The 24415-nt window shown below is 38.2% G+C and overlaps 1 protein-coding gene across 2 annotated transcripts in view; it reads right to left on the bottom strand.

The window, feature by feature from the left end:
• The window catches only part of BMPR1B (bone morphogenetic protein receptor type 1B), a 356174-nt gene that overhangs the window by 267392 nt on the left and 64367 nt on the right, over window positions 1–24415 (bottom strand). The window contains exons 1-2 of one of the 2 annotated variants that reach the window (XM_073340729.1): window positions 22089–22147; window positions 17206–17276 (exon numbers count right to left, since the gene is read on the bottom strand). The gene's annotated coding sequence lies outside the window, so the exon portion shown is untranslated. Of the gene's footprint in view, window positions 1–17205; window positions 17277–22088; window positions 22148–24415 lie in introns of those variants that run through there. The other variant, XM_073340728.1, reaches the window with a different exon arrangement.

Genomic DNA, 24415 nt, shown 5'->3' with positions numbered 1-24415 from the left:
AAGCTGATGTTGCCAATTCAACATCAAAACCCACTTATGATAGACTCATTGCACAGGCTAGTCTAATTGTTTGTTGTGGGGAAAAAATGGTGGAAGAGAAGATATATGTGCTAATGTCAAAAAAAGATTATTTGGGCCTAATACATTGGAAACAATTTTAAAGACTAGTTTATCCACATACCGAGGTCAGTGAAACCTAGGGTGATTTGCAGCACGCAGTATGTGCCAGTGGCTCACTTGAAAGCTACTTGAGGCTTTCTTTAATTTACACTGTGCATCCCAGATCAAACCTTTTAGGAAAGAAAAATGCATGTAGCATGCTTATTTTCTGTTCTCTCCTTCATTTGCACACCTTACTTTGCATGCCTGTCAACTTTCCCAACATGCACTGCACAGTACAGCTTGGGTGGGAAATACCATCAGTGAGTTACTGAAATGTGAGAGCCACATTACAGCAGTTTATGGATCAGTCTGAACTATTGTACAGCAGATTACCTTTTTCAGTGTTTAACATACTAGAACAAGAGTAGGTAGTCGCCACATTGACACAATTTGGTTCAAGGTTTGACAAACTGCCTATGACATCTAAGTGTAAAACTAACAATTTACTGTGTTGCTGTTGTTATACACTGAAAAGTATGTATAATGAAAATGAGTACCTCAGGCATTTCTAGTTAAACAAATATTTATCTTCTTTACCTGGAAATGGACACTTTTCAAAAGAAGGCAGACAATTGATAATATTGCAAATCAGTTTCCATTATATCATTATTTTCAAACACAGACTTTTTGCAAAGTTGGCCCTTTTGTGATTAAACTTTCCACATCTGATCTCAGCAAAAACGTGAGTATCTCAAGAAAATTTTAGTATCCCTTTTGAGCCATTTTTTAATTATGTGAATTAGAAAAAAATACATATACTTCTCAGGATTATCCACTATATCATTTATAAACATCTGTTTTTGAAATCACATACATCTTAATGATTGAAAATACCAGACTGAGGCTGCACAGTATAAAATTTTAGGCAGTTTAAAGTGCAAGTTTCCAGATAAAGACATTCTGCTTCCTTCTGCAGCATGAGGTGCACTCCCTCGGGCACTAGGCAAAATCAGTTATTTTCAAGAAAGTGCAGGGACTGCTCCCCTTGTGCACTCAATGGGACAGTAGGTATCAAGATTATGCCCCGCCCTCCTGCCCCAACACAATTCACTGCATGGAGCAGGGCAGCTTGCACCAGGGAAACTTGTTTCCACCATCAACCGGGAAAGTGCAGCCTCAACCCACCAGGGAACTCAGCTGCCAATGGAGTTTGAATCCATGACCTTCAGAGAACACCCACAACTGGAAGGGAACCAGAAACCCACATGCTATCAGGGAAGATTATTCAACAACTGGGGAATCTTGCCTGTTGCACTTAGCTGTGTACCCAGAACATTCACTCCTCTGGCCAGTGGCACAAAGGTAAGTAATACAAGGAAGAATCGTCATGAAGGATGTCATGAAGGTGATAAGATAAATTTGATTGGACTTAACCATCTTCGGCTTGTAAGCAGCAGAACAGACCCACACATTTTGAGAAAGGAACTACCCTTCTTTTGAAAATGGACCAGAAAAGATACAGTCATTAGGCACAACAAAACTGAGTTGAAGATAGGTCTTGTGCATCATTTGAATTTTTCTGTGGGCTTATGTGTCAACCCTAATATTGTTTAAACTTAAATGACTATAAACAGTACTGTACATCCTGTACAGGAAGGAGGATGGTTAAGGTTTTTTCCCACCTCTAAATTCTATGGGGGACATTTTCAGAAGTGCCTAATGGATTTAGGAGCACATGTTCTGTAGAAAGTCAGTGGGACATGGTGCTTTTGAGACTCTCTATGGTTCTATAATTCTATATTACTTTAACATACATCATTCTCTTTTGGTTGCTGTTTCAAACATTAGCATGAAAGCTGCTTTTTTTTAAGCTGATGCTGCCAGTTCAATATTAAAACCATGTCATTACAGATTTATTGGTAGCAAGTCAATAGGGCACTTCTTTGCTTCCTCATCACAATCCTGCCTACACCTTCTCCATCACACTGTTTTAAATATTAATTATAGTTCAGCAAACAATCTGTGAATCAGTCCAACTTCTGTGTATATCTTCTGCTGCCCTGAATGAGCATCCCCAGTGTTTTAAAAGATTGTGGCCATATTGCACTCTAAATTTTCTATCCACGTTCCTTCCCTTCTCTGAAATACCTCTGACTTTTGGTGTCACATATTGAGATCATCTGATGGCTCTGGGAGTCACACACTGACCTCAAGAGGAGAACACAGTATTGTTCACCTGAATGTGTCTGCAGAGAGAAAGATTAACCTTATTAGACAGCAAAGATCAAAAGGTATTTTTAAAAAACTACAAGTACTATGAAAACGTGAGGAAGAGATGGTAGAAAGGACAAACGAAGGTGGTCTGCTGTTTTGTTTAAGAGTTACCATGGAACAATCCTACTTAGCATACATATAAATAATCAACTCCAGAAAATAAGATAGAAGTCATATATACAACTATATCAAGTTCAATGAACTCTGAAATCCCAGTGACTAACATTCTTCCCATTCATATTCTGTCACTATGTCCCTTAAATATTCTCACAAATGCTATTTGTTTCACCTTTGATATTTTTGAAGCTTTGTCTTCCTGTCTGAATTTTCAGCTTAAATATTTGAAAATTTCAGTATCTAGCAAGGTGCCTTTCAACTCTGATCTGTCTCACTTCGCATGCATGTTTCACATACATTGAGAACAGCTCCTCAACATTTAGTTAGAGGACTTGAACTGTTACAACTATAGAGTGATTACTCTTTCGGATTGTTATGAAATAAAAATCCAAAAAGGAAACCATCATTTATCTTAACTGAGTTAAACAATAAAAAACATAACACTTGTTTGGAAGCTCATTAGCAATGAGCACAGACACAGAGACATTCTGACACAAAACCTCTTTCAGCAGTCAGAAATAGAACACTTTCTGCATTTGTCACCTTTCAGGTCCCAGTTTCCAGCACGCTTCTTGTTATACGCAATTAGCTCCATGCCAAGATTTGGTACATTTCGTAATAAATCCCTTGACCACATTTGCTGCAGGCTTGGCAGCTGTGGAAAGGCTCTATTCATTAAGGCAGCAACCAAGCCACAGAACTTACCACACAGCACAGCTCACTTGTAGAATTCCAGCAGGCAACAAATTTCAACAGCCATCACTCCCTCCCTTCTTGCTTGAAAAAGCCTGACATATGACTGTGATTAAGTAGGATATGAAAAAGCTCCAATAACTTTTCTCTTTTTCATCCCTCACCTCCCCCTTTCCACCTCTCTCCCCCTCAAACACCCAAAAAATCCCCCTCCTCTCACAGCACTACATATTAGGTAGAACCGGGGGGGGGGGGGGTTGCCTGCATTTAAAACAGTAACCATCTGTTTCTTTCAGGAAGGCTGTCTCCCCTTCTCGGGTTTCTTCAGTTTTGGAACACTAACATCATGGCACAATGTAAAGCTTGCTCTAGGCTGGGAAAGTTCTCTATGAGGCAAACAAGAACAGCAGCAGCAACCACTGGCCATGAGGCCATATGTTCAAAGACAAAGCAAGCACAAAAATCTTACATTTTTCCATCTGCTACTCTTCAGCATTCCAAGAGCTACAGCCACAAAAGCCAGGCAAGGAGCAGTAGGGGTACACGCAAGTGTTTTTCATAGTTTTGTTGAAGAGTGTGGGGGAAAATAATCCTTACCTAGACTTTATTACTGCACTTCACCACACCTCACAAAGTCATTTTCTTGCAGCCAGTGCTGGGAAAATCCAATTCTGGTGCTGAAGAATTGAACAGCTAGTGACCTATGTAAAGAAGTCTGACCATACTGTGAACATATTTTTGAGGTGTCTGGTTAAGAGTCTGTAGGACCTCTGTTATAACAGCAGATGGGCAACATTTTCAGAAAAACCGGCTCTAATCTCAACTTTCTCTGAACAGACCCCTACCCTTTAAGGTTTGAATAGCTCAGTTAAGGAGACTGCATTACTGTAATGAACTCTACATAAGCATACACCAGAAATATATCCAGAAACTTAAGCTGCTGCAGAACGCATCAACCCACTTGATAAGTGGTGCCCCCTCAGGGGCAGCATACGTTACCTATGCTCCATGAGGTTCACTGATGGACTGCTGTTTTTCAGGTGGGGTTTAAAATGTTGGTTTTAACCAACAAAGCCCTAAATGTCTAAGGAACTGAAGATTAACTCCTGTTGACTCAGACATGCTGATGTGGCTCATCAGACCTCCTCTTTAGTAGAAAAGAAATGTGAATAGCCTTCTGGCAGAAGGAGATTAGGGTCTGGGACAGATAAGACCAAGCAAGAAGTTCTAGGAGCAACCAAGGCAGGGGAGAGAGCTATGCCAACAAAAGGAATCTTAAGATCAGTCAAACCTGTGGAGAAGTTTTTGTTAATAAAATGTCTCTCTTCGTGGGGGTCCTCTTCTGACTCTACACTGAGCTTTCAGCTGGAATTGGTGGGGCAGCCAGCTGACACTTGCCCATTGCAGTCTTTTTGTTATAACTATTCTGACAGCTATATAGTCTTTGTCTACACATAGAAAATTCCAAATGTGTCGAATATCCTAATTTGTTCTTGTAGCCAGGATCAAACTTGGGTTTTCACAGATATCCCCGTTCATTTACTCTGTTGCAGCACGCGGCACATTGTTCATGGCAACTGCTGAAGTGACTAAAGCATTCCGGTTATCTGCAATAAAATATTAAGTTAGTAAAAACAACTTCCTTTTGAAACCAAGTAAAATGTAGCAGTCAGGAAGTCTTTTGCCATGTAACAACAATTTCACTAAACTTAGAAGGAAAATAATAATAGCAGATATTCAGATATACTAGTAGATGGTTCTTTGTATTAGTTACCTACAAACACAGCACATGGATACTTTACTTCCTGGTCCAACTTTAGACAGTGGTAACCATATTGGTATTCCCCAGCTATGCTGTAGGGCATAGCTGAGCAGGGAAGCACAACACTTGGGGCCTAGTTTGCCAATGCCTGGCCCCTCGTATGCATTTTGATTTGGTACTGTTTTACTGCCCACTTTGCACACTCTTCGCAGGTATAAATGACTACAACAAAAAAGGCAATGGAGAATAGATAACGTAGGCGTGAGCTGTTCAGCAGTACAAAGCCACTTAAGAAACATCCAGTAACTACACGTACTCAGTTTTCTCAAATGTTCTTTCTTATAAGCTTGTATTTCAAACAAACAGTCTTTACATTATTTCTTTCTTGTACAATTGGAAAAGAAAGAAGCTGTTAGTTTTACTTGGACGTGCTCATTTCACTCCCTGTCACGATAAAATAGTTGAAGCTCAGCTCTGTGAGCTTCTGCTTTAGCCATTCAGAGAGGTCCTTCCAGGATCTTAGGATACCCCCTGCCTCCGTCCTTCACACATGAGCCCAACTCCCTTAAAGCCTCCCATAATGATGGTCTGTTCATGTTTCCTGTGATGTCCCCAGAGGTTGCAACAAATAAGTGAAACTGGAAAATTCACACCCCAGCAGTGACCTAATTATTCCTAGTGACACTTCCTTAAGTGGCAGGGGAGTCAAAGGCCTCTAAGAAAAGTGAGAAATGAAGCTTTGGAGAGTGTGACTGGAACTAAAAGGAGGACTGTGATAAGGAGGAAGTGAGGCTGAGGATAAGTTAACCACAGGAACAATTTAGCAAGGGATGTGATAAATTCACCATCATTCTGAGTCTTTACATCATGACCAGACGTCTAATAGTTATGCTGTAGTTCAATAAATTGTTGGGTGAAATGCCGGAATATTTGGGTTAAATCTGTGGCTTGTGTTAATACAGGTGGTCACAATAGATAATCATCATGCCCCCAATGGGCCTTAAAATCTATTAATCTATTTCCTCATATCAAGCTCCCTTGGAAACCCTCCACAGGGAAAGAACAGAAGACTCAAGAGTTCCACAATCATGGTCAACAGTATCAAAGGCTGGTATGGGTACACCCAGGGCGAACTGATTTAAATAAATTGACTTAAATCACCAATTTTAATCAGATTAGCAAGCAGGAAACCTTGATTTAAATAACAGTTTAATCATTTTGCATTTGTACTTTTTAGTTATTTTACTAAAGAAAGCTGCATTCTCACGGGGTGGCTCTCTCTCCTCTCCATCAAGCTAGCGCAAGAGAAAGCAACTGATGAAATTAAGATGTCTCTCTCTATTTCTATGTTCTTTCCTACAAAAACTTTGGTACATTGCAGAGGTTCTGTGTGATGTTCTACAGCTGGGTGATACAAGCTTTTCTAAACAAACTGAAACACTAAAGTGACTTTACAGCCTTCATCTTCTTCTATACAGCCAGCGATACTTTTGTTAGCTGATGGCATGTTTATTTTTTCCATCAGACAAGCTAGCCTGTGCATTGAGAGAGCCTATTCGTGATCACATCATAAACAGATTCTTCACATAACTCTTATGTAATCAGACTCATATTTATGGACGATGATCAGTGGTGCACTGAAGGACTATTTTGTGAAAGCCTCCACTAGTGACAGCTACAAGAATAAAAGGGTCCAGAGGTAGAAAAACAAAAATCTTTGCTCAGAATTTAATGATTTGAGGGTCTGACACGCTAGTTCTTACTTGCGCAATACACCCCATGAACATCATACGCTCTACCAATGTACCGGCAAGCTTGTATAATGACAGCGTGAGTGCTGCTTGACTAAGAGCTGCTGTTTCAGACCCTGAACAAGAAACACTTTAGAATTCTTGAGACTAACACAGGATGACCTGTGACAGGCAAAATTATTTAAAGTAAATATATTTATTGATAATAGATATTTTGGATTGCAGCTTATAAAAAGCTTATCTAAACACTGCCTCTTTTTCACCCCCAACTAATCCTGACCATGAAAAATGTGCTAGAGAAAGAAAACTATTTTCTCCCAACATCACTTCATCTCTTCCTTTCCTAAACTAACCTTTGTCAACTCTACTTCCCATGAACACATATCTTTTCTTTAAATCCACTTCTTTTTAATATTCTATTCTGGAACACATTTACTTTTGAATAAGCTTCACCAACCCACATCTACCACAACACCCCACAAGTCGTGAGTAAAACATAGAAGAAATATAATTTAAAAGTGAGAAATAGATTAAATGAAAGCAGAGGAGAAAACTTTTAACCTTTTGTTGCCAGGATTTCCTGATGTGAAATATTAATGCATCATGCATCCATTGTAATTCCCATCAGCCCTCAGAAATTAGGGCCTGATTCACTTTCCGTAGAGCTGAAAATGTTTAGTATCTTACAGATCTTGGCCAGCACCTCATAAAACTGAGTGTTCAGTTACTAAGACATTCTGTCGATTAAGTCTCTCGATTTAAACAGGTTTAGATTGTGAAACAATGTAACAGTCAATTTTGTGAAGATTCACTGAACTCAATGAGAATTAAGGATGCCACAGATCATTTCTTTAGGCCTTGATTCAAAACCCACTGAACTTAAGGGAAGTCATACAACTGAATGCAGTGTGATCAGGTCCTTAACCTTATCTGAAGGTCCATTCACCCATCCTACACGCTGTTATACAGCTGGCATATTCCTGCCAACTTTATTATGTCACCTTGTAATCTACTGCGCTCAGTTTAATCTGATTGAACACTGGAGCATTTGATGAGTCCCTGTAATGAATGTTCATCCTGTTGTGTGCAATGCACTCAGAGGTGGTGTAGATCGCTATCATTTTAAACAAGGTTTCCAAGTGTAATTTTGGCAGCTAAACAGGAGCATACATCACACTTGAAGTACCGCATAATCATTTTAGTCTATTTTTTTAGCTTTGGGAATCAGATGTGAAAGTCCTCAAACAAGTTTGCTGCTCGCCTATCTCAGCTGACATGTTAATTATAGCTTTTAACTGTACACATACTAATAGGGAAAGTTGAATAGAAAAGACATTAAATAGAAAGAGACAAGGTGGGTGAGGTAGTATCTTTAACTGGACTAAATTCTGCTGGTAAGAGAAAAACTTTCAAGCCACACAGAAGATTTGAAGAAGAGCTATGTGTGGCTCGAAAGCTTGCCTCTCACCAACAGAAGTTGGTCCAATAAAAGATATTACCTCACCCACCTTATCTACTAACCTGGGACCAACACAGCTACAGCTACACTACAAAATAAATATATAGTCAGAGTCTTAAATTAAAGCAATTTTCTTACCTCTGCAGTAACATACTTTTCATTAATTTCTTTTGTTATTGCAACAGCAATCAGTGGTGTTAAATAGAACTGGAAAGAAAATCCCTTAAAATGATCTTAGCCTGGAGTCAAAAATTTGTGTATTGTCTAATGCTAATTTTCACATTTCTAGCTTTGTGTTAGAGAATTTATGGAAAGCAAGGATATTCAAAACTTTATGTGCATCTTTCCATATTTTTTAATAATTGTTTGTTTTATTTTTTAAATCTGTAACATTCTGTATTTATTTTGAAATTTTAAATTTTATATTACTTCAGCAACTTCAATTTTAAAATTAACAAGTTTTTTTTCCAGGAAATAATATCACAAATGTTATTTAGTTTCAGTAGGTGACATGATGGCTTCTGTTTATGGGTACTGTAATACTCTTAATGCCGTTAGATTTGTTATTTGTTTGGGAATGATTACAACAAATCTGTAATTATTTAAATGCTAGTTACAGTTGAAAAGCCACTAAAATCCAAATGATAAGAAACATATATTATATCTGCTTTCCATAACAAAAACTCAACACTGGATAATGATTAAACATTAGTTCCTATTTATCTAACTCAGTGCTCCCAATGTTCAAGCCCAATTTCTGAGCTTAACTGCTTATTAGAAAACAGAAAGGTTCCTTAGCGGCATAAAACTTGATATTGAGAGAAGATTGCAAAATCCATGCTCCAGTGAAGTATGCCTAAAGAAAAAGTAAAGAAAATGAAGTACTAATGCCAAACTTCTAAAAAAATGCAAAGAAAGCAAGCAAGAACTTGAAAAGTGGTTAAAACTTTACAACTACATTTTATGTGAAATGCTGCAGATAAAGAAACTCAAATAATTTGATGTCTGATTTAAAAAAAAACAACTTCATGTGAATAGGGTTGCCAACCCTTCAGGATTGCCCTGGAGTCTCCAGGAATTAAAGATTGATCTTTGATGAAAGATTATGTCATGAGATGAAACCTCCAGGAATATGTCCAACCAAAATTGGCAACCCTAAGTGTTAACCTTGTCTAACCAACGGAACTTATCTAAAGTCAGAAAACTGACACAGTAAGTATATATCACTTTGTACATGCCATCGCAGAAATTCAAGGCAAAACCTTTTAGTTACTGAGATTGCAATAAATACACACACCACACCACAATCACTCACCACAGCAAGAAAAACAACAGCATACATCACTACAGTTTGTCTTCACAAACTAATCTGTACCAATATAAAATGTCTCTGTTTGCTACAGTGTACATTCTAAAGCCCGCTTCAGTCATTAGGTAGCTTTCCATTGACTTCAATGGGCTTTGAATTAACCACATAGTGAACATCTCCCTCTCCTCCATGAAGTCTTCAGGTTTTGAGGGACCATTTAATACAGCAATCAATTTTTAAAAAATCTTATAAAAATGTACATATGCGCAGATATCAATTAAAGTAGAGTGTGAGTAACAAATGCTACTTTAGCCAAGTTAGAAGCAGCTCTACAGGGCTAACCCTAACAAGGAGATTGGGATAGTGACCTGACAATCAAGCATCTTCATGGGCGGAATGCACCTGCGCAGAGGGTCAGTGCACCAAGGCCTATGCACCAAATAAGTCCCACTGAAGCTTCTCCTCAAGCCCCTAAATCTACACTCAGTAAAGCTGTGCTTTTCAATGAAGCTGTAACAGCGGTATGTTTTGTGAAACCTGTGATCAGATACAATCTTAATAAAGTTGGCTAGAGAACTCACTAAAAAGCCTCAATATAACCAGTTATTACTTAGGAACTGAGAATTTGTATTTCCTTTCTACATAAGCCAATGGGAATTTGCCTAGGAAAGGACAAAGATTCAAATTTATAATCCTAATTCAGACTCCAATTTTCCATTCCAATAACTGACATTCTGCAATGCTCATACCCACTTTTATACTACAGATTTTAAGAAAATTTTCTTGTCATATTATGGGCAAGAAACAGCCTGAAAATATCACCCACAACCACTTGCTACATGTTTTTTAAGGTTCATGCTGTATAACTAAAGGCCAATTTTGTTGATTTGTTTTAAGAGTATAGGCCAAACTTTTCAAAGGGGCCTAACCAGTATCAAAGTGTCCAATTCCCATTAATTTTCAACGGGAGGTACATACCCAGCTCCTTTAGGACCCTTTGAAAATCCCAGTAATAAATCATTGTAATTTTAATCTGTGATATTAACAGAGGCAGCATTTCAAGTCTAATTTTAGAAGAGGAAAAAGCAAAAAGATCAGTAAAGAATAGTAGCTTAACACTGCCGATTCTGACAAAGAAAGGAAAAATAAAACAGTATCATTTAACTAATAAAACATTCTTATAGCACCTGGATTCTGTGCTTCAGAAATAAAAGCAAAGACTGCACTGAAAAGAAGAACAAATATGTAGTTTTAAATCAGAGTCTGCATAGTTAGCTCCACCAAATAAACTGTGTGAGGATCCCATTTTTGCAAGCTGATACCTGTCACAAGAGAAAAAACAGTTATGTTTGTAATAAGGTAAATACAGCTCTATTTAACAAACACCTTTGAAATATTTAAGGAACAAGGTATGCTAAAACTTCTGAATGCCAATTACATCCAAGATAAAACTTAGTTAGCCTTTTCCACATAAAAAAAATCTAATATACTATATTAAGTAAATATTAACTGTTCAATAAATGCTTAAACCTCTCAGACAGCACAATATTTTGAGTGCTATGAGACACTAGCAATTACATGGTTACTGTTATTTTTCCAAAATAGTAATAAGCTTCAGGTGCATTTTATAAAAGCTAAGAAGTTACCAGTCATTTAACTTTTGTCACTATCAAAAATAAATTCCTTCTGAAGTTATGCCAAAATGACTTAAAGAACATTGGTAGTCGTCATGCTGCACCCTGGCTATTTTATAATGAATTCATTCATTACAATGTAAACGTGATCATTCTCAAGAGTCCTTCATAGATTGGTATGATAACCCAGTCTGGATTTTTTTAAATTCATCTGTGTGTACACAGAATGTGTTGACCATATTTCTTTTGAACTCTGCCAACAATCTCCTACTCACGCTCACAAATGTTTCTGATATTTTAAATCAGGAAGAACCATACGATTCCTACCGCCCCCCTTCCCCCACATTTTTAGAAATAAACGCCAACAAATTTAAAAATTAAAAATAAAATAAAATAAATAAATAAATCTCAAATTTATATCAGGATTAGCCTCCTTGACCACTATCTTAATGGTAACTAGCCTCCTAAAAGGGATATGACTTTGTTCTTGAATCATTACTTCTGAATAATTAATTTGTTCCTGGAATTTAAACTAAAGTCAACAGAAATATAGACACAAACATATAATTGCTTACCCTTAATTTTAAAGAGGGCTGTGGCCACAAAGAAAGATACAGAGAGAGATTAAATTACTCAGAGCACTTTGAATGACTTTTAAACAGATGTAGCTACATCTGTGTTTCACATTGGCATTTAGCCCGTTGCACAAACTACTTGTTGTTTCTCAACACTTATTTGAATAATTGTGTCTCCACAAAATAAACAAGTTTGAGACTAAATTACTTATATGTCTGCTGGGAATAATTATAAAATTAGCTTGTTCTAATTAGCACTTGTGGGGTTAAAACATAACAAAATACCATAGCCAGTCTCCAGGTGAAATAAAAATCCGAAATGTCAACCATGGGTTGGCTCATGTACGTGAGACTTTGATTTTTCTGAATCCAACAATATGATCTCTAAGGAAGGCTTAGACCTTGACTTGTTTCTCATAATTCTGTAAACAAGTATTCCCATTTTTCAGTCTCCTGAGAGTCCTTTATTTATTCATCACAGCTACAGACTACATATTATTTAAATAATTACATGAAAGAAGCATGCACCAGCAATAATCAGAACGTAAAATCTTGAAGCACAGGCCAAGTCTTAATTTCATAAGTTAAAATATTCCATTGATAATGCATGGTTACACCTACGCAACAACACACACACAAGAATTTTGTTTATCTTGTGCTTTAGGGTTGCCAATATTTAAAGGTCCCCGTTCAAGAAAGCACTTACGCATGTGCTCAGGTACATACGTATTCAGGACAGCATGTACTTAACTTTAAAAGCACATGCTTCAGTCCCACTGACTTCAATGAACCTAATTCTAAATTATGTCCTCCAAGAAGAAAAATCATCACACAGTCACAATACTTATGTTGTGACATCTTGATGTGGCACATCAGGCATCTGTGGGTAAGGCAGTTATGTTCCAAGGTAAGTTCCAGTGAATGCCAGTGACAAGGTAATCCCAATATAAAAGAATACTTGAGAAAGACAGTATAATACAAACATGACAAAATTCAGTATAAATAGTCTCAATCAACTGAAGTCTTATTTCTCTTCTCTCTCTTGTTCAAGCCCTTCCACACATGCTTTTCAGTAGCTAACTCGCATTTTTCCAGCATTTTCCTGATAGTTCACTATCTTCCTCCATCCTCTCCTCCTCAACATCAGCCTCCCTCTACCCCTTCCCCTCCCCACACACACACACTGATTGTCACTACTGTGTTTAGGAGCCATATCTGCACATGGTGTTCTATACAATGTTACAGTATTTAAGTCCACTTGAACTTGGCCTCTGGGTGGAAGCATTAAAAAAAATTAACTTGCCTGCAAGTAGCAAACAAAAATAAAAATCTGCCCTTTTCAGAGAGAGATATTACTATAATAAAATTTAGTCATTTGATAAATTGAGCTGACTTAATTTGCAGCTACTCCATCTCCAGCTAACGTCTCCTTCCAAACCCCTTCCCCCAGACTGTACCATTTCTTACATACACTGTAATACAAAACTTCAGTTGAGGTGAATGGCTTTTACTTCATTTTGGTACTCAGTACTATAGTATTGCTATTTTGAATTAAATTTACTATCCATATAGATATGTCATATGCACTTCCAAAAGTTATTCATGTCTATGACAGGGGGAAATAAATGACTTTTTTTAAATATATATGGTTTTCTTTTTAAATGCCAAAATACTGTCTTACATATACACACAGTAGGTAAGTATTCAAGTTGCACTAAAAATAACAACTGACACTTATTCCAACAATGAAAGAAAGTGTACATAGTCTATTAACAAAATTGGGTTTTTATAATATTTATCACTGTTGCCAACCAAGGGCACAATAACTGACGTTTGGATTTCATGCTCTTGTGACAACTGAATGAACTTATGTGAAACAAATAACTATGACTGATTAAACCCGGGAATATTCAACTCTTTTCTTTTTGGGTCTCAAAGGTAGCCAAGTACTGGTGCTGCTCTTCACTACTCATCTGCAGAGTGATTCATGCTAAATTTATGTGTAACAGATTTCTTTTCTCTTTTTTCCACCCCATACATACCAGGAGTCTCAAAAGAATCTCAATTATATTAATATTTATATGACTATATTACAACAGGTCTGTGATAAAATATACAGGAGGCTTGTTATAAAATGACATGGGGTATGTCTATATAGTTGCCAACGCTCCAGGAATTAAAGATTAATCTTTAATTAAAGATAATGCCATGCGATGAAACCTCCAGGAATTAATCCCAACCAAAGTTGGCAACCCTAGCTGGGAGTGGGCCACCCATCCCAGGTAGACAGACCCACACTAGCAGGCCTCAAGCTAGTGTGCTAAAAATAGCACTGTGGACATCGCGGCTTGGGCTGGAGCTAAGGATCTTGAACCCTGGGAGCGAGGGGGGTCAGGTAGACTTGAGAGCCGGGGCCACAAAATCCACTCTGCTATTTTTAGCCCACTAACTTGAGCCCTGCTAGTGCAAGTCTGTCTACCTAGGGTGGGGGGCTTGCTCCCAGCTGCAGTGTATACACTTCCATGGGGGCTTTGCAAGAGTTTGGTAGAATAGTTGTTAATCTGTTAGATCTAATAGTTACATGGAATCCTTTTACTGGCAATAAACAAATACATTCTTCCCTCTCCAATTGTTTCTGTGTGTCCTCCACTGGTGATGTTTCCACACAAGAAAATACTGATTCTCATGTTCTGTTATAATCCATCCTGATGGGCATTTTATCCAGTCTCTGAAAACTAAGACCTTTCGTGAACAGAATTATTTTAAAATACAGGATCATTTTCTCCTTTGAAATCTGGATTGTTTGTGAGCCACCTGAATGGTACCAAGGAGCAAGACCCTGCCCTTAACTGTCTAAAAATTTCCTGCATGCATAACAAGTTCCTGTACTCCACATCATTTTAAGAGATGTGTTTGGGTCAAAAGTCCTCTCCACAGCACTAATCTTCAACGGACATACGATTGTTTAGTACCAGATGCCACTGGTGTTAAGTTACAGCAGTCTAAGAGATACTCACACGAGAGCCAGCACAGATTAGCCCACAGGATCAGAGTCATGATCACAATAAAGGATATGTTTGGAGAGGAAGAAGGGACCTCTGCTCTACTTTGCTAACCTCCTCAGTCCCCCAAATCCACATCTTTCCACTCAATTAGAATAATAAATTATTATTAAGCTCCAACCACGTGTTCTACAATGACATGAATATAGAGACTGCCCCTGCCCCAAAGAGTTTTCGATTTAAAAGACTATCATGGAAGAGGAAGTTTTCACTGGATGATCACATGCAGGAGTTAAATTAAGTCAGAGAAGAATGTTGCTTTTGCATTGAAAGTCTGTGGGTATTTCTCCCTCATTTAATGGCATGAAGGATGAGTTAACTTAATTTTTAGGAGCAGCTTTTTTGGAGGGATGGTGTTTTTTTATTTTTTTTTAAATAATGACTTTTTATGGGAAATTTCCCCAATCCTGCAGCTGCTGTCACTGCCATTGTAAAAATTATTCTTACCAGAAAGGGTAAAACTTGCTACTTAGATGCTTGTGTTAACTCCCCTCTTTCAATCAGCTGGCGGGCATTAAAGTCAGTGGAGTTATGCCAATTTATCCGAGTTTAGGATTCAGGGTATATAAGGATATCCATGTGATACAATAATGATCCAAGGTTCTGTAGTGTAAGAATTGCCAACAATGATTACATTACTTTACATTTGAGACAAATATAATCAACAAAAGAATAACTGACTAGTCTGAGTCTTTATTGACTGCACAATACTCTAGAGATTATAAAAGAACAATACTATGAATAATAAATGTATACAATCCCTACTCAAAATGCAATGAACACTAGAGTTGAAGATTATTTAGTCAGCATCTTCTTGTACAGACAGCAAATACAAAAATTCAAAACATATAACTCTGGATTTTTTGGTTTTTATTAGCAAAGGAAATCATAGTATCTCCATAGTACTGGAATGCAGTTTAGTGATTATGGCACTATTATTCTTCATTGGTCTATTTGAAGGATTATCTAACTTCCCCCAAAGTGTCTTGCTCCTTCTAAAAATAATACATTAAATTGTTTCCTCTAAAGATGTTCTTAATATGCTGACAGAAATGGTGGACGTAAAGCCAAGTTTAACTATGTAGAGTGTATTTATGGTTTCAATTTTTCTCCATTTAACCTCTTTAAAAAAAAGACATAGAAGTAGCCAGGATATGCTTAGTGTAAATACTATCCCTAAGGCATAAGAACTGCTCTCTCTGTGCATCACGTGGGGTGCATGACACTCCAAAGGGGAAAACAAGAAAGCAGGAGCACTGCTTTACCCCTAACAGAGCAAACTGGGTGCACAAAGGAGAGTAAGCTGCACCCTCTGACATGTTACTTCCACTGTACATCTAGAACAGATCAGATCTGCAATGCCCGCAATGGAGGCCTGTGCATTAAAAGGTGTAATTGAGTCCTGCACAGGTATGACACACATTAGACACATACAAATAATTTATAACACTAGGTACCAAGTAGAGTTAGTATATTAGGTATCGGAATTTTAGATGTGTAATTTTAGTATATTGGTGTAAATGGGTACATCGCTGCAGTAAACAATCACATCATATACTCTAGCAAGTACACGCTATGGGCTCGATTAAATCCTGACTCAGGCAAAATTCCCATGTAGTTCAACATGAATTCCACCAGAGTGAGACTAGATTTGGGCAATATTAGTTAATTTACAAATTACTACTGGCACCTTTTCATCAAGAAAACACAACAACTCTCTCCCCTGCACTAAACTAACACTTGAATGTATGACCTTACCGTCAGTGGTTACAATGCTAAAGACTGAAAAACCACATTATTGCTATAGCAGGATTTCCCTCCTCCCCCTCAATTCACTATACTTAATTGACATTTTACAAGATAGCAATTTAATTCTGAGCATTTGGGGCTATATTTAAGTCAGACTAAGTAAGTACAATATCAATGTTTTGAATGAGTGGCAAAATATATGTCTTAGTTTGCAGAACAAAGAATCAACTTTTGATCTCAGGTACACCAGGGTATAAAAGTAATGTACTATCATTCATTAATGCATCAAAAGACAAAGGACTGGTACATGTTTCCGTACGTTTTTTTAAGAAGTATCTTATAGGATATGGAATTCTAACTCAAGAGCTCTTACAGTCTGTGCAAATGTTTGATGAAGAGAACCACAGCTGAACAAGCCAATATTTTAAATTCAATGGAGTATGGAAAATGCCAGAAGTTATTAATCATGTCACAAATTGATATCCACTTTGTCATGTTGATCTACACCTCCTTTCTTATCTCCAGGGGTTTTACTGATACCTGTGGTAGAAGTACACATTCCATCCATTATACAAATTGTGTTATCACATACTTCACTTTAACTTACTGCTAAAGCACAAAGTTAAAAAACCTCACATCACATACCTCCATTGACAAACATACTATAAACTCATAATAATGAATATTATTTTATCTTTACCAATAGATGTTGTCTTACCTTTATCAAGTTAACCTGAAATGTCCCTTTCTCCTATTCAGCTCCCAGGAACAAAAGAAGTGAACTCCACCCTACGAACAAAGAAAAATTTAAAAGTGATTGGCACTATGCTGAAAGTAGTAATTATATTACTACCATTAAAGAAAGACTCTGTACCAGGGCGTCAAGCGTATGGCCCACTGGCCAGATGCAGCCTACAGAACAGTTTCATCTGGATTCCCGCAAATCTTTGGGCTTGTCTGTACAACTCTGGAGTCTCCACTACAGGTGTGTTGGGCTCTAGCTCCCTGGCTAGTCTGCAGTGATGTAGCCTCTGTTTGAAACAAGACCACATCATTGTGCTCTAAGGAACATTTCTGTCTACACAGAGGAATAAGGGGGAGTCCACACTGGAACACTACAAATCACAAGGTGATCATTAGGCCCATCATATGAAAATTGTTTGACACCCCCCTACACCACCATCCTGTAGTGTCTTCTTGTAGCCATGTAAAACTATAATGTCACCTGCAGGAGAATCTAAGGACTAGGCATGGCTAGTTACAGTAGAACCTCAGAGTTACAAACACCAGAGTTACGAACTGACCAGTCAACCACACACCTAATTTGGAACCGGAAGTACACAATCAGGCAGCAGGAGAGAGAAAAAAACAAAAAAACAAATGCAGTACAGTACTGTATTAAACATAAACTACGAAAACAGTAAAGGGAAAGCAGACTTTTCTTCTGCCTAATAAAGTTTCTAAGTATTAAGTCAATGTTCAGTTGTAAACTTTTGAAAGAACAACCATAACGTTTTGTTCAGAGTTACAAACATTTCAGAGTTATGAACAAGCTCTATTCCCAAGGTGTTAGTAACGCTGAAGTTTAACTGTAAATAGTCAGTACAGTATTTCAGATATGACACCTGAGGACTAGCATTTGATAAAATGAAGCACATGGATGGCAAAATATTTATCAATACTCTATCAATTATGGGAGGGAAATATTTACATTTTGCAATTTATGCTTATTATCTCATCTTCCAAGACAACTTGGCAGAATGCATGCATTGCAACTCATCCGGTATTCTTTGAATGGATGAGTGTTCCTTCATGCCTCAGCCCCCACAGGTCCAGAGTAAATCAGCATATATGTCATTACATTAATTTCTATAGCACTGATAATTCACAAGGTTTACAAACCAAAGCCTTCTCTGGCTCCCATGATGGCAGAACCGCACAGACCTGACTGGGAGCTGGATCAGAAATGTATAGCAGCACAGGTCGTCAGTCCCAAACAGCTGTTTGGTCATTATGTGCATACTTCTTAAGCTACAATTTGGTCCAAAATCTGTCTAGAGGGATACATACTACTTCCTCTCCAACTAATCACCAATAAAACACAGAGGCTGCTTCAGGACTATAGCCTCACAAGATAATTATGACAGAACATTACCAGTGCTTAATTTGTAATGAAAGAAGTGCCAGGGCTCACACAATTTTTTTTTTTTTTTTTACTTTCATGACTGACACAGCAAGCCCAGAGGTGCTGGGCTATGAACTGCCAAGTGGAGAAGTGCCGAGGCTTAGCCCTGGCAAGCCCTGACACAAATTAAGCACTGATTATTACTAGAACTACTGTTGGCATTAGAGTAGAGCCAAGAGGCCCTAATCACACCCTGGCCCCAAAAACACACAGTACATTGTATGAGGCAGTCAGTGCCCCCAAGAATGCACAAAACACAAGGCAGTTAGTGCAACAAAGAGCATACAGTTTACATTAAGATTGGATGTGACATGGAAGTGTAACAAAATGGAGGGAGTTGCAGAAGGTGGCCAAAGGTAACAATGTAGTTACAGAGGCTCACTAAATCCAATTTAAAAAAAAATGCAATGTAAATAAAACAGGAGATATTAATATCAACAGTCCCTGCTGGCTACCAGCCTAGCCATTATCAGTTGGCAGTTTACCATAGGCCTCCTGACAGAAGTAGGTCTTGAGAAAGGATCTGAAGAAGGATAGAGAAGTGGATATACAGATGCATTTGCGGACTAGTTGCCCCTTGTGTGTGAAGTCGTGAAAGAAAATGTGAAGTGGGAAAAATGAACAAATAAGCAATTTAGACTAGCATCATTGGTGAAGTTGAGTCAATGGCAAGACTAAAAAGGGGACGACATAGTCAGAGCCACAGGCCAGAAATATTTTAGTAGCAGCATTTTGAGAATGCACCTGAAATTGGTAACATGGATGTGAGGAAGTTCAAAATGGAGATGGAATTTCTGCACAAGAAAAAGAAAAAGGCTACATCTCAAAAATGTTACAGAGGAAGCAGAAGCAAGATCTGGATATGGCTTTGGATGCATGGGCTAAAGTGAGGACAAACTTGAAGAGAACACCCACGTTTATAGGCCTGAGTGGATGATAATGTTGTCAACAGTAACAGAGAGAAGGGAGACGGAGGACAGGACAAGGAGGTAAGTTTTGACCCTGCTAAATGTACTTTTCTGCAAGGGGTGTCAGAGGCAGGATGAGTTGCAGGTGTGAATGGAGGGAGTCAGACCAGGAGAGGAAAGACAGATTTGAGAAGCATCAACATAAAGATGGTACATGGAGGCGTGTGAGCAATGAGATCACCTAAAGAAATACAGCAGAGAGATAGTAGGATGAAGCCAAGGATGGAGCCCTGCAGTGCCACAGAGAAAGTGAAAGAGGGGAAGAGGATTCACTAAACAGAATTCTGAAGAACAGACACCAAAGTAGGAAGGAAACGAGGAAAGGAGGGACTCAAGAAAGTCAGAGGAAAATATTTTAAGAATGAGGGGGAAGGTCAACAGTATCAAAAGCCGCAGAGAGATCAAGGCAGATGAGAATGGAGAAGTGTCCTGAGAATGGATTAGAAGTCCGTAAAAAGGCTACTAAAGACCTCAGCAAGAGCAGTATCAGAGGACTGGAGAGAGAGTGAAAAACAGTTTGAAGAGTATCAAGGACAAAGTTGGAGAAGGATGGACCAGTCAATGAGTTTATAAATGAGAGGAGGGAGATGGAGTGGTAATTTCAGTGGGAGGGCAGGATGAAGGGAGGAGGGATTTTGGATGGAGAAACCAAAGCATGCTTGTATTCTGAGGAGAAGCATCTTGATGAGAGCATGAGGGTACAGAGAAAAGGGAAGTAGAATATGGCGGAAAGAGAGGTCATGAGGGGCAGTAAAACCAAGGTTTTTACTTCTTTTGATTCATATAACTGTTTCCTGAACCACTACAGTATTGCCTTAGAAGCTGACATCACTCATTTACCCTCTCTAAACCCTTTCACAATGCCCACTGCTTATCTTATCTGAAGTAGTGCTGCACATATCAACATACATTCAAAGCCTGAGGATTGGTTCTCCCTCATTTCCACCCCAAACACCAACCAAATATTTATCACCTCCTTCATAATATTGAAACAGCCAGCACTATCACAAAGGACATGGAAAGAAGTGGCTTTCTGATAATCACTTGATTCAAACAGCATGTCCTTGGTTTTAAAACCGCGTGTTTTGAAGTCTGAGTTTATCAGTTGGGCACCCAGCAGCTGTTCTATTACACTGTTCAGAAGAAGAAATTAACTTTGTCAGAGTTGGGGGCTGGGAGAGCAAAGGAGAAAAATCTAGCTAACATCTTTGGTTATAAAATATCTGACACCATCATCATCTTTATACAGAAATTCTGAAGTGTTGCAACTGGTTTGTAGCCCATACAGCTAATCCTCAATGCCCCATGACTGGTTTCCATACCCCACTTTATGTAATTTAAAGAAAAACACCACCCATTTGGCTCATGACAGCAATCAAACTTAAATGAAAAAACCTTCTTTTCATTAAGTGGAGAAAATAAACTGCTGAAATGAGTTTGAAAGGTTTTTTTTTTATTTTTAATTAATACAGTCACCCACTGATGGCAAGTGTATCTTGCTAGAAAGTGACCTCATTTTGTGATTGTAGCAGTCTGGTAGACCTGTATTTGAGGCTGTAAAATAGCTTCCAGCCTCTCTTAACAATCAGAAGAATAACTAGTGACCTACATTTTTAAAACTTACTAGAAGTTTTGTGTGCCTTGATGTTGGGGTGTTGAACCTAACTAAAGGGCCTGATTTTCAGAACAGGTGTTCAACACTTTCTAAAAAGAAAAAAAGAAAAAAAATCAAGACTTTTAGCAAGACTTTCAAGTTTGGCACCAACATCCCTAGCCCCTTATGAAAATTTAGGCCTAACATGCTGAAACATCTAGGTTTTTTATTATTAAACTGCCACAGCTTTTACAGTTGTATTTAGATTTATTCACTCTGTGAACATTTTACATCCTAAGTGTGTTAGCTGGTTTTAAAACAAATTTGTAACACACACCTTAAAAAGGAACCTTCAGCAGCACCAACAAAGCCTTCTCATGCTGGAAAAGCTCCATTAAAATCTCCTTTGCAGCTTCTCACAAACTCTCTCCCAGTGTCACTTAGTCTCTCCCCACTACTGAGCTTGTGTGTATCTTGCAACATGATCTAAACACTGTCAAATCCAGGCTCTTGGTGAACCAATGAAATGAATTCCATATCTTCTTGAGAACACTTGGCTGAGTCCCCCATGATTATACAAAGGATCACTCTCACAATCATCTCAACAGAGAGGATCCAAATCATTTAGGGCTATGACCCTACAAGTTACAAGTTAAGAAGAAGGTAACTGAAGGTGCAACATCTTTAGGACAAAACAACACTTTGTAAGAGTATAATAAAAACAATATATGGTAGATTAGAGTTTTCAGTTTGTAAGGGAAACTACTGCTCTTTGGGCTGAACAGTAACCTCCAATGCTCAATAAAGATCTCAACTCCAATAAGTATAATATGCATGCCCTGGGCCAAACGTACCTTTTCATGGAAAACTTGCAAGACAATGGGGTAGAACAGCAGTACTCCCAAAAATCCCATGAGATCCAACTCAGTTACTGCTGCATTCTGACCTCAGCCAGGAGTGGGCAGCAGCTACTCAGAAGAGACAGAAGGTGCAAACTTCAAGTTACACAGAGCCTGCTCCCAATTCTACAGATATTTGCAGTGAAGGTCTTTATGCAGTCACTCCACACTGTTTCCCTACTCCCTCCTACCAGCACAGCTCACCAAGCAACCATGGATCTCCCTGCATGCAGGTGTTCTTGCATACCATACCCCTCCCCCCCCAGAAAAGAAGGCACAAGACACGGAGCTGAAGTTATTGTTTACATTACCAGTGTAATTTCCATAGATTTCTCTGGAGGAATTTAAACTGAGTTACTTAGGAGGCATAATGCCTGGAGAGCGACAGTTCCCCAGCTTCACCTTCCTCCTCACATGGGACTCCAGTCATGTCTTACTCATGCACAATGTGTCTCCACAGGCTCATGAGGAGCAGGAAATTTGCAACACAAATTACAATGCCCCTCCCCCGCTTCCACTGTTCCTGGGATCTTCCTGCACCTTCCTTTGCTCCCCTGGGCAGTGCAGAATTCAGCAACTAGCATGATGCATGTATACATTAGAAGAGAACATACACAATGGACACACTGTTATGGGGGGGCGTGTTTCAAGATTTAAGAAATTATATCACAACACATAAGTGGTGGGACTAAGCAGATTACCAGTTAGCTCTGAAGTCATCTCTATGAGCACAAATAAATCCACTGTGAACACTCAATCTATTGTATGTTTCTTTAAACAACACCGGTTTAGCTATTTATCTTCAAACAAATACAGTTGAAACTTGTTTTCCACCTAAAAAAAATACAAACCTTGGCAGCAGAGCATTGGAAGGGAATGAAAACTATAGATTGTTCTTCTTGATACAGGCTGGTGATTTTAAAGAGTGTTGAAATAAGAAGTTTTATATGAAGTGAGGGTTCAAACACACTGTTTCATCACTTTAAAGTTAATTACATCAAAATGGATTCCTCAAGCAGAATTTATCCCTACTATATTAGCATAAAATTATGTGAACAATTATGTATATACTGCAAAAATCAAGATAGACGAGAGCAGTGGCTTTATTGTGTTATCTTTCTTTCCCCTGACACCGGGTATTCCAGATAGGGGCTTTCAAAATAGGTAGCTTTTAAAGAATTTATACACTTTTTATTTTATTGTGTAGTCCCCCACTACTGTCCCTATCACACTCTATGTAGGAAAATCTGTCAAGAACCTGCATTTTTGATTTTGGTAAGATTCTTGTTGTCAGGCACTTCACGTAAGTATTTAGGTCAAGATGCATACATTTTACCCTGGATTTCACAAATGGATCAGGTGGATGCTAAAGGAACACTCCTTCACTCCCTCTACTCCTCCAAAAGCCAAACAACTCAGAGAAGAAGCAATGTTTCTATGCACAGAAAGGGCAACACAATGTGTGTTGTGCTTTACTGATCATTTTATTTTAGTAGACTGTTGTTGGGTTCTGGCAGCCACAATATCATCAGTACATAATGTACAGAGAAGGTGTGTATGGCCACAGTGGAAGAAGCTAAAGAGGTCACTGGCTATAAGAACTTGAGCTAAATTCAATCACTATTTATTGTAAATTGCATATAAAACACTCACATTCCTGAGTGTTTTATATGCAATTTATCATTCCCTTAAATCTCCCCTGAAAAACAGAGACAGAAACTTAAAATTTAACACTGGCTGACAGAGTCTAGGGCCTAGTGTAAACTGACACAGGTACACCAAAAAGTTGGAAAAAAACGTACTTAATCGTTAAAATGTTCTGTTTCAAAAGATAAGGAAGCTAATTTCTGCCACAGGTTAATATTTATTGTGTATTTAATTTGCAATATTTTTCAGTGCAGTTGAATAGTATTTTCATGATTTTCTTACTCCATTTCTCACAACACGTCTTCCAAAAGGATTCCATCCATTTAAAAAGCATGCATTGTGAGGCAGCCTACAGGATCAAAGACTCTTCAGCTAATAACAGAAAGTTATCAGGCCTTCAAGGCAAATGCTGAGAAAGAGGCAAAGCTTGGAATCATTACAGAGATAGCTTTAAAATAATTAAACAAGTTATTTGGAATCAGTAGTACTTAGTCGATTGAGAAAATGAATAGAATCCGTCAGGAAACTTCTTGAAGTGAGGCAAATGACAGAAAAGTGCTACAACACGAGTAAGATGAAATTTCATTTGATGTCTCTTTTGCAAGGCAAAGAGACTTTGTCCTTATTGAGAAGTT

Source organism: Lepidochelys kempii, chromosome 4 (genome assembly GCF_965140265.1).
Source record: "Lepidochelys kempii isolate rLepKem1 chromosome 4, rLepKem1.hap2, whole genome shotgun sequence".
NCBI classification, from domain to species: Eukaryota; Metazoa; Chordata; order Testudines; family Cheloniidae; genus Lepidochelys; species Lepidochelys kempii.
The sequence above is the reverse complement of the archived record's forward strand: the minus strand, read 5'-3'. Positions and strand labels throughout refer to the sequence as shown.